At 32.2% G+C, this 11,734-nt stretch overlaps 1 non-coding gene across 1 annotated transcript; it reads left to right on the forward strand.

Moving 5' to 3' along the window:
• Positions 1–5,733: 5,733 nt before the first annotated feature.
• Positions 5,734–5,850, forward strand: LOC112018462 (U5 spliceosomal RNA). The gene has a single exon (XR_002883606.1). It is a non-coding gene; the product is annotated as a U5 spliceosomal RNA (small nuclear RNA).
• Positions 5,851–11,734: the final 5,884 nt, after the last annotated feature.

The following is an 11,734-nucleotide window of genomic DNA, read 5'->3' on the forward strand; positions in this document are numbered from 1 at the left end:
ACTCTCCCCACACACACACACACACACACACACAAAATCACTTTTAAAGAATCCAATGGGAGATTTGGACTATTCTTACATTTTTTGCACTTGTCGCAAATCATCTCCAACAATAGTTTGAATATGTTAGTTTAATTTATTTTAATATTTTAGGAATTAGTTTTAATAAAGTTGAAATAATATGTCTAATTTTGTAGACCACATATCGCAAGCTCAGATAATAATAATTACAATGAAAACTATAGAGAGCACCAAAAGGCTGGGAAATAATTCAAGCCAAAACAAAATGTCTGCTGATCTCCTCTCTCTCGCTGAGGGTGGTAGAAATAGAATTTCGATGCTGCAATAATTAGAATGATGTTGAAATCGCAGCAGTGGTGGGGCATGGATGATCATGGATCTCTAATGCATGCTTAAGTGAAAAGGGAAGTGACAGCTAGAAAAATCAGCAACTCTTCTTCGGCTATAGAAACAAGACACGAATACATTCTGAGCCCAAATTCTGAGAAAGGTTTGGACTTTTCAGCTGTCAGGAAGGGCATCTAATGATTAAGGCCCAACTGATGTTTACGTTAAAAATTTGTACATAATTACATTCTACGGCTCATGACATGACCCCAAACATATCTCCTTTTCTAGTTTTTAGAAAGTGTTTTTAAAAACAATTTTTTTTTCAGCATCGCAAAAGAAAAAAAAAAAAAAAGCCGCCATTACTTGTTTTCCAAGATATTTCACTATTTAGAGGTGTGCATTTAACCTACCAATTCAATTTATTGGGTTGATTTCTTTTTTTTTTTTTTTTTATATATATATATATATATATTCTCCATAAGGGGGAGGAAGTGCACAATAGATTAAGATATTTAAAGTATAATACTTGAAGTAAAATGCTGAAAATAAGAAAACTAAAAAAAAAAAAAAAGGTATAGTAAAAGCAATTGGTATTTTAACAAATAATGTTTCAATAATAGATTAAAACACTTACAAGAGATAATAGTAGATACAAGGCTTTGAACTAGAATGGAAAAATGTTACAAGCTTAGGAAGCAATCTGGAAACTATATGAAATTTGAAACTAGGAAAATTGAGTGATATCCCAACTTGAAAAGGGAGATCCCCCTTTTATAGGCAAAATAAAACACTATTTAAACAGTGAATAGTGAATAATAAAATTGACTTTTTTACTATTCATCGTAGGTCAGCAAAATTGTCAGCATTTGCTGTAACAAAATTGTTTTGTTCAATAATCTTTTTTGTTTGAGTAGAAATAGAGGTGTTAACATCAATTATTTTAGCAATTTTAAAAGGGGAGGCCTTTATCTCAGTCCCTTTACAATTAATAATAAACGTACCAAGGGGCAGATGACTAGAACGAACAACAGTTTTATCTTCTTTAACAAAATTTATTTTTTTACCATATTCAAATTGTTTTTTGAAATATTTTTTGAAACATAATAGTTTTCAATGAAATAAAAAAAAAAAATATATGTTTATGCAATTCATGCATTTTTTCTTTCCATTTTCTTTTAACATGGTCTTTTTCTTTCTGTTCAAAAGTAGTGTGATAGGATTTTCTTTTTTCTTTGCTTTTTTTGCAAATTTAAACTCATCAAATAAAGCTACCATATCAATAACAAAGTCTTTGTTTAAAACTCTTAGTTGGCTATAAATAATAGGGGTTTGAAAATCGAGAGTAGTAGAAGCTTGAAAATCAGAAGTAGTTGGAGACCCAGATTCGGTCTCTTGCACCTGGACAACCTCATGCCTCCATGCGTGTCTGAGGAAGAGAATATGGACTTGAGCAGAATCCCTTCACCTGAAGAGATAAAGGCAACTATGTTTCAGATGCAGGACTTAAAAGCACCCAATCTAGATGGTTTCCCTGCCTTGTTCTACAAAGAGTTCTGGTCCATGGTTGGCAAAACAATTGTTCAAGTAGTCACTTCCTTCTTTATTGATGCCAGTATGCCTAGTGAGGTAAATAGCTCCCTCATAGTCCTGATTCCTAAAATTCCTAATCCTTCCTCTGTCAACAATTTTTGTCCCATAAGTCTTTGCAATTTGGTGTATAAGATCATATCCAAATTTCTTGTTGCAAAGCTCAAACCTCTATTACACAAAATTATCTCCCCATGCCAATCGGCATTCATTCCAAGGAGGTGGATAGCAGAAAACCAAGCGGTGGTTCATGAACTTCTTTATAGTTTTAAGACGAGAAAAGTAAAAAATGGCTTTATGGCTATCAAGTTGGACCTCCAAAAAGCCTATGACAGAGTAAACTAGGACTTTATCAACAGAATGAAATCATGACTCTTTTTTCTCTAAACACACCTCAGCTAGTATCAGAAGATCAATCAAACAACATCTCCATATGAAAAAACTCAAAAAAGATGCTATATACTTGGGTGCACCATTGTTCCTGTCCAGATTCCCCTCAAAAGACTTCAAATTTCTTGAAGAAAAGTTGGAATCTAAGTTGGTAGGTTGGAGAAGTAGCTGCCTCTCATGGGCTGGCAGATGCATGCTCATTAATTCAATCACCCAAGCCATCCCCAACTACATTTTATCGGCGTTCAATGTGCCAGCCAAAAATTGTAGCATGATGGATGCTCACTTGAGGAGATTTTAGTGGAAACCCAAGGAAAGAAATAGCAGATTCATTGCTTAGACTACATGGGACAAGTTGTGTTAGCCCAAAAAACAAGGGGGACTTGGTTTTAAAAAGGTGAAAGAGATGAATTCCGCACTCCTAGCTAAACTGGCCTGGATGTTAACTTCAGGTAAGAAGCATATGTATAGAGGTGCTTAGAACAAAATACAAAGTCGGCAATGGTTGGATTACTGCAGAACCTTTGAAGGCAAGTTCCCCTACATGAAAGGGGTATGTTTCCTCATGGGTGATGGGAGGTCTATTGATGTGTGGACTGATTCGTGGGTGCCTGGGATTGAAAACTTTAAACCACAACCGAGAGTGGATGAGTACAAACAGATTGCAATCAAGACCTCCGATCTCATTGATTCTTCAACCAGATCATGGATCAGAGGATGGGTAAACGTACTTTTCACCCCAGCTGATGCAAATGCTATCCTCTCCATCCTTATCCCTTATAATCCAAAGCAAGATAGGCTTATATGGATTCTAGATTCAAAAGGAAGATTTTCTGTCAAATCTGTCCATAAGGTTGCCTTCACAAGTCCCGAAAGAGATTCTCAACCCCAAGCTTTCTGGTTGAAGCTGTGGAAAGCCAAATTCTCAGAAAGTGTTGACCTAGCTTCTATCAACACATCGGCAGACATCACTAAGCTTATCATGGAGCCACCTGCTTCCCCAATTTCGGTATAAGACCAGTGGACCGTGTCCCTTAACATGGCTTAGTCATTGATGAAATATAGAGGTCTAGAAATCTCAAGCAGTTCTGTAATGTCAATGTTGATGTCTTTAATGCTAAACGAAATATTCACTCAAGATTCCTCGAGATTGTCAAGGCTTTCACTCCTGATATGAGTACGGCCAAGGAGCATGTTACCTACAAATGGAACCCACCACTGCAAGGTTGGGTCAAGCTCAATGTGGATGCTGCTTTAAACAACTATAGATCAACTTTTGTAGTAGTTGCTAGGGACCAACTGGGAGAGGTACTGTTTTTGTGGGGAAATATTCATCTTGCCTGCCCCCCGGCACAAGCTAAAGCTGAGGCCCTTCATTGGGCTATGCAACTAGCGATCAAGGAGGGATGGAAAAACGTAATTTTTGAAAGAGTGCAAATAATTGTATTGATGCCTTGACAAGTGCTGATGCTACCCCGGTTTGGCTCTCTTGCAACACTATTAGTAATATCCGTTGTTTAGTTAATGCTTTTGAGTCAGTTGAGTTTAGTTGGGTTCGGAGATCAGGCAATTCAGTTGCTCATGTTGTAGCTAAATTGGCCTTGAATTCCTGTTTAGATTTCTGTTTCATTAAAGGTAATCTCCCCCCCCCCCCCTTCTATCGAGGCTACTTGTAAGGGAGATGCCTCTGTTTCTAGTGTATAGTTTAATGGAAGTTTTGTTTATTAAAAAAAAAAAAGTAGACTTGCCAATGGAGAGATCTAATGTGGATAAAGAAACTTCAGATAAGGGTCTTTAGGAATGATAGGTAATTGATTTAGTGAAGAACAATTACATACACAAAAACTTTCACAACTTTTTTCACAATAGTTGAATTAACATAATTTTATTAGTTCTTATCTAAACCAATGATGTTATTTTTTTAACCTACCACTAACAATTGGCCAAATCAACAAGTGTCAAAATTTTTGTGTCTTTAGATTTTCTCCTTAGTGAATGAACACCTGAGTATTAGGGTGGCAATACCTAGAGCGAGGGTGATAGAATGTATTCCTATGACTCAGGGTTGTTTGATGGATAAGGGAATTACATTGGGAATGGCTTTTGGGTGAAGGAAATTGGTATTCTCTCTAATTCTGTGGGTTGGAGATTGATTTTGAAAAACAATTGGGAGCTTATTCATTTAACTTTGGCTTTTTAGAAAACCTAAGAGAAAGGTAAAAGTTCCACTATCTTCACTCTGTGATTTTACTGAACTTATTTTATAATTCTCTTCATTAATTTAACTATTAGAGTGTCTTCAACCAACCGCACCGGTTAGTCTCTAACCTAATAAATAGGTTTATTATTGTTTGACAAATGTTACGTCCACTATATTTTCATAACAAATTATATGTAGCAAGTTGTTATAATCGGTAAAAAAGTGATGTTGGTGATGGGTTCAGATTAGAACAAAAAACAGGTTTCCATCTAATATTTGTTATAAAATTATTGTGAAATTGTTGTGGATTTAGCATTACTCATTCTTGTTTTGTAGACTATTCATCGATGAATCCTAGTGCTCTCATCTTCATGCCCATCAAAATTCCTGCCTGCAATTCATTAATCCTCCATTTCATCCACGTACAAGAAACTATATACATTGTTAGTTCAAAAGGATTTGGGTTGCTAAGTAGTGGATTATTCAAAGAAGCTATGCTGACATTGAAAGAGATTGAAGCAAGGTTAGCTCAACTAATTCTTTTCAAACTCAGGTAGCCTTATGCAGGTACATTAGCAGTACTGATAAAACTCTTAGCAACAAGTAGTCCAAGAGGAAGTCTAAAATATTCATGGGAAAATCAACATCTCTTATCTATTCAAGTGGCTTGGGTTAAAACTCTTCATAGTTTTAGAATAAACAGGTTTCAAGGCTTAGGAAATGGGGGGATATATTATTAGGCTTGGTTATTATGTTTAGTTTTCCTAAGAATTATTTCTATAAATTTGGGATGTATCACATACTGTGTAAGCTATCATATTAGTACTTTTTTGAGTTGACATTCACTCTTGTTTCTTGCCCCATTTTTGTCACAATGCACGGTGCGCTGTTGTAAACGCCCATCTGGCATCATGCACAGCTACAATCTTAATTTTCAGCACTGTAATCTCTAGCGCTGAGGGTCAATACAACTTCCCCACCACCAAAGAGTTATTGCTTTGAAAGCACAAATTATTTAATTGGCTCCAAACTTGTGACGGACACAACTGAACAATAATTGTCCGATTGGAAGAGAATTAAGGGCAACACATTGAGCCGCGTTCTTTATATGTGGTTAGACTTCTTGTCCCACACGGAATAGATACATTACAGTTGTGTAGATAGCTACAATAAGTAGATCAACCGATCGTTTCAGCAAAATAGGCAGCCACGCGATGAGCACAGAGCGAACTGTTCTTTCGCCTTTTACTAAAGAATACCGTGTGTTAGGCGCAAATAGTGGCATACGCCTATTTTTGGAGGGGTTTCTCCTCTAGGAGAATCTCCTAAAAAGGAAACAAAATATTTTAACTTTGACTTAAATCTGAATCTGGCTTTTCTTTCTAAGCAATATGATTAAAATACTTACTGGAATTCTTAAATAAGGATTGTCTTTTGGAAGTGTCATAAAATCATTTTCGTCCACCACTGGTTATTTCAAAAAACTTTATTAATAAAAAAAAAATCCCTCGTAAAGATTAAGACTTGAGACCAAAATCAAATTAAGCCCCAACTCTTTGTCACACTTACATTGGCAACTATTGGGAGCTAAACTAGTAAACTGTTTGGGACTTGGGAGCTCAGCTAATTTTGATCAATCTAGTATTTGTTTGGCAAGAAGGTATATCATGAAAATATCTTACGAGATCTTACTTACAAGTGGGACTCAAATATCAATAATATTATTTAGGTGAATTATTAATTATGAAAATAATTTCGACAATATTAGTAAAACATTTTTTTTTCTTTTATATTAGGGATGATTATATAATAACATATATTTACCGTAAGTTATAATTGGTATCTATGTAACTATTAATTAAAAATCATTTAATTCATAAGCGGAAGAAAACGGAAATATAATGAATATGCGTTGTTTTCCTTTATTAAAATATCAATTAGTATACACATGAATGGGTTAATATAAATATAGTACATCACTTTATTAATAAAGTATTACTATTTATTCAAAAAAAAATGTTTATTCTACATTTTGTGTATGTCTAATGTCTGTTGTAAGGACCAGATTTGAGTTCCTAACCCAAAAAGTGGATGGACTTAAGCCCAAAACAATGAATTTCTAGAGTGTGTTGGAAAACTGGGACTTAATGAATCAGACAACCACTAAAGTGAATTCAAATGACAAGAGAATGAAGATAGACAAGTTTATACTGAAGAAAATCGTCATCGACAAAGTCTGAGGAGATCTGTTCTCATATATTTCTCTCAAATTTAGTTACAAATGCAATTGTTGATTGCTACAATCTTTTTCTCTTAATTTCTCGATCCCCCTCTCCCATTACTTCCTTCCTCTTTTATACTCTCTTCCCCTTTCATCTTTACTCTCCACATGTAGGCTAGATGGGTAGTGTTGATACTTTTCCCATCAGTACCTCCTATAAGTCTTTATGTGATAGCTATAAGGTTGAAAACCACTATTCATGTATCACTTCCATATTAATGCAGCCAGAGAGTTAGCTGCAGAGCATTTAATGCACTGGTAGTAACTTTCTTCTTAGATATTTTAGGACTTCCCCTCTGTCCTGTGTTTCTGCAATGCTTATCCGTACCAACAAAACTTCCCGGAACGTTCCCCTGGATGGTAGACCATCACATTGGACCTCTGCTTTGGTTAGCCGAGGAGGCATTCATCCTCAGCCCACTCTCTTGGATCATTATGACCAAAATTAACTTCTTCTTTTACTAACACGAACTCTCTTGACAATGTTTACTCCTTCTCAAACGACATCTCTTCCTCGGCTTGGGACTTAGGCCCAATATACACATAAATAATGAGCTCTTGGCCCAATACCCCTACATCTACTATTTATAACCATAGTCTACAACTATAAAGATTATGCCCTTTTGTTATTGTACTCGGGTTATGTAATGTATTATAAACCCGATTCAAAATTTTTAATAAGTATCATTGTTTACTCAAAATTTAAAAAAAAAAAATTTATAAGTTTATGAATTTGAACTAAACTAATAAATTATATTAATCACTCACTCTTCTCATTATTATTCAATTTGAAACTTTACTCATACATATATATGTACCCAAGAGTTTATGTGTATAAATTATGCCCCTCTTAGAGTCAAACCTAGGGCCCAAGCAATGGGCTCTACAATTGCTTGGGCCATAATATTGAGTAATTCTAAAGTCACAACCTTTACTACACAATTTTTCAAAACTATCTCATGTGAGTAGATAGTGGTGACTCTAAGACATTTTTCTAAGGCAATCAATAGAAACTTACATTATACAAAATTCAATAAAAAGAGTACTTGAATATATTATTATCACCAAAAAAAAAAAAAACCGCGAATATATGAAGTTTCATAATTTCCCTTCAATAAAATGAAAAAGGAAGAAAGAAGGAATAGATGAGAGATAAAGTGAGAACAAAGAATGGTAAAATGAAAGTAATAAAGCGAGAAAGAGTCTGAAATGATGATATTATTATTTTTAAATGAAATTAAAGATTATTTTTATAAAATGAGTTGAACAAGTAACAAATATGAATTATTAAAAAAAAAATTGAATATTTTGTTCATTTTTTGTTATTTGGCTTAATCTTGTATCTCTTTGGGCTATTTTTGCTGTTATTTAGACAATTTTTTATTATTTTTATTTAAAGGATTAAGGATTATGTTTTTAGGCAAAAATTATTTTTGTGAGTGAAATGATATGGTCACAACATTTTTACAACAAAACATAAGTAACAAGTTGTTATTGATAAACAAAAAAGTTATGTAAATGATCAATCTAGTTTAAAACCAGCTATAGCTTACCACCTAAGTTTTTTTTTTTTTTTGCAAAATTGTTGTAAAAGTATTATAGATATAGCATTACTTTATTTTAATTGAACCTAAATTCTTGAGATTGTCATGTCAAGTTATTCAATAACTTTTTGTAGGTAGACAAAACAGATTAGTTAAAAATAATTATTTATATACTTTTTTTTTAGCAAGTTTAGGTGGCCACCCTTACTTACAAGTGGAGCCGCCACTATAGGTAGATTATAACTTTTTGTTGACACTTTTATATAAATTCACTATTTTTTTTTTCTTTTATATTCACAACTTATCATATCAAAGTTGTAAAGCAAAATAGTATGGTTCTACATTTTTTCCATAATATTCTCGACAGATTCCAAAGTTTTGGAATACAATGTCTTCATTTTTTTTTTTTTTGTTTTCCGGAGGAAGACCTTGTCTTTCAAAAGCATAACTACGACTACAAAATCCATGACCGGTGCAGTAACTAAAAGCCGATTTTCCATTATGGCATTGGATGGCTAATAAATTTGTGACAAGTTTTTAGTTTTTAGTGCTAACTTAGTAGTTGGCATCGAGTCATTACGCGTTCTGGTCCAAAGGCTTCGAGTTTGGTACGTTTTGGTTGCTAGGCCGGTAGCAATTAATTAATGGCTTCACTAGTTCCGTAGACATTGAATTAATGTTGATTAAATAATTTTTTTAAACAACTTCAAAAACTGCATATGAATAGGCCAAAATTTAAACAGCTAGCCTTAATTGCCATTTCAATGAATGGACTATGTTAATTAAGCATTTTGCATTGCTGGTTCCCTCTTTTACTCTCTCTAACTAACAATTAAATTAAAACAATATCTAATTTGTCAATCATGCTATCTACCAATATCTAATGAGTCAATCATGCAATCTAACTATATCATATTAGTGACATACAGTGAAATGCAATCACTTTCCTAGCTTTCTCAAGCTCTAAACCAGACCTATAGTAAAGGACATTTTTTAGTGAGGTGCTACTATACATGCACAGAAAAATTTTACAAAAATTTCTTATATAATAATGTGATAGTGCATTTTGCACATTAAGTACATTCTGGAATAAAATTTACATCTGTTTTGATAAAATTATAGACTTTCACATTGTTTTATTTGAAAATTTTAGTAATACCTTCTTATAACAAAAGCATTTTTCTTTCAAATAAAGAATCTATCTATGTTTCAAACTCATTTAGGGGACAATATTAAATTTGTGCATCATATGATAATGTGATCCATCAGTTTACAAAGGAACATTTTTTTCAATCAAGATTTTAAAAAGGGACATTGAGTATTACAATATATATATATATATATATAAAATGATGAGTAGGGGCGGTGCCACCTTAAGATTACAAAGGAACATTTTTTTCAATCAAGATTTTAAAAAGGGACATTGAGTATTACAATATATATATATATATATATAAAATGATGAGTAGGGGCGGTGCCACCTTAAGGCCAGGGTGATCCCAGGACCACGCTGACCTGAAATTTTTTTTTTATATATATAATAATGTAAAAAAATTTATTTGTCTACCCTTCAAAAAAAAAAAAAAATTGGGAACACCCCCAATTTTTTTTATGCCAATAAAATTAAATTTTACTCCATAATTTGTTCTACATTTAACAGATGAATAATTGCTTAGTTGTGTGTATTGAAAGAGATGTAACTTGTAGCATTGATAATGAGACTATCATGCACCAATTTCAAAATATGAAAACTCATAGAAGGCAATTGTAAACTTTATGTATTTGCGTGTTTTTTTTTATTGTTATTTTTGTCAATATATGAATTTCTCTTTTTATTAGATTGTATAATTTATGCTTTTTAAGGAACATCCTGAGAAAAATTGTGGTAGCCGCCACTGATGATGAGCCATTTTAGACTTTCACTCAATGTTTGACCTAATGACTAAGCTTCTATAAATAATTATATAAACTATTATTCCGAATATAAATCCCTAATGCCTAATTTAGTTGTAGGGGTTGACTATCCATTTCATAGGGGAAAAAAGTGATAATGGATTTTAATTAGTTGAATTGTGAATATATTTTTTGCTCAAGTAAGGTACTTGTGAATTATGATTGAATATGGACATAATAATAAGAAACAATCATCGTAAAATTAATACATTTATAGATCTAGTAGTAAATAAAATTCGATTTACACAAAATTTTATGTGTTTTAAAAAAATAAAGATCATATAGTTCAATAGATAAATTTTTAAAATATATAATTATGTTAATTTTTTAAGTGAAAGTTATAGCCAAATTTTATCTTAAAAGTAATAAAAGAAAAAAAATGATAATTTTTTATTTTATATATATATATATATATATATATATTAAATACAGTCAATACTTGGTTTTATGTCATGACTCTTATAAGAAAGAAAATGGTGAAAAATAAAAAGAAAAAAAATGATAATTTTTTATTTTATATATATATATATATATATATTAAATACAGTCAATACTTGGTTTTATGTCATGACTCTTATAAGAAAGAAAATGGTGAAAAATAAAAATTATCATTTTTTTTCCTTTATTACTTTTAAGAAAAGAAGTTTGAAGGTGACATGTGGGTTCAAGCCAAAATAATGCGTGAAAGGTGGGGGGAACCCAATTTGCTTGCAAGATTCAAAAGTCATAGTTAGTTTTCTTTTTCTTTTTTCTTTTTTTCGTTTTTTGGTCTCTAATTGATCCGGCTGTGGAAGCCAATTCCGCCACGATGGGAGGCGTTAAAAAGCAGTGTACAGATACAACAAAGAGCTCACTTTCACTAGATTTTGTCAAAGGGGAAGGGCTAAAAGTAAAAGTAAACACCTTATTTTGTTTTCTTTTTCTTTTTTCTTTTTTCTTTTTTCTTTTTTTGTGCGAAGATTTTGTCGTATAGTATGTTTTATAGAGGAAAAAATAGTCCTTTTCTTTTCTTCTTTATTTTCACAAAGATTAAAATGAGTGATACTAAATTTGGTATAATAAACTAACAGTATAGTTGGATGGAGGGAAATAAAAGTGGAGTAGAGAAAAGAGAAGGGAGTTGGTTTAATTCGCGCTATTTGGATGTTTTTTAATTAACAAAAAGATGAGAGAGAAATGGTTTGAAGAGATTTGGATGGTTAAGATACCTCTCCAAAGTCTTCATTTATGATTTCTCAAATTGGGAGAATTTAAGAAAATTTAAATTATTATTTTGCTCTTATAATATCAATTTATATTTATTTCTTAAAAAAGAACAAAAAAATTGGTATAATTATCAATTTATATGATATATTATTATTTTCTCTTATTCTAATTTAATTTCTTGCTTTATGTTTGGAAGTTTAAAAAATTGTTGACTGAAATTGA

The sequence above is a fragment of the Quercus suber genome, unplaced genomic scaffold, assembly GCF_002906115.3.
Source record: "Quercus suber isolate HL8 unplaced genomic scaffold, Cork oak 2.0 scaffold_527, whole genome shotgun sequence".
NCBI classification, from domain to species: Eukaryota; Viridiplantae; Streptophyta; class Magnoliopsida; order Fagales; family Fagaceae; genus Quercus; species Quercus suber.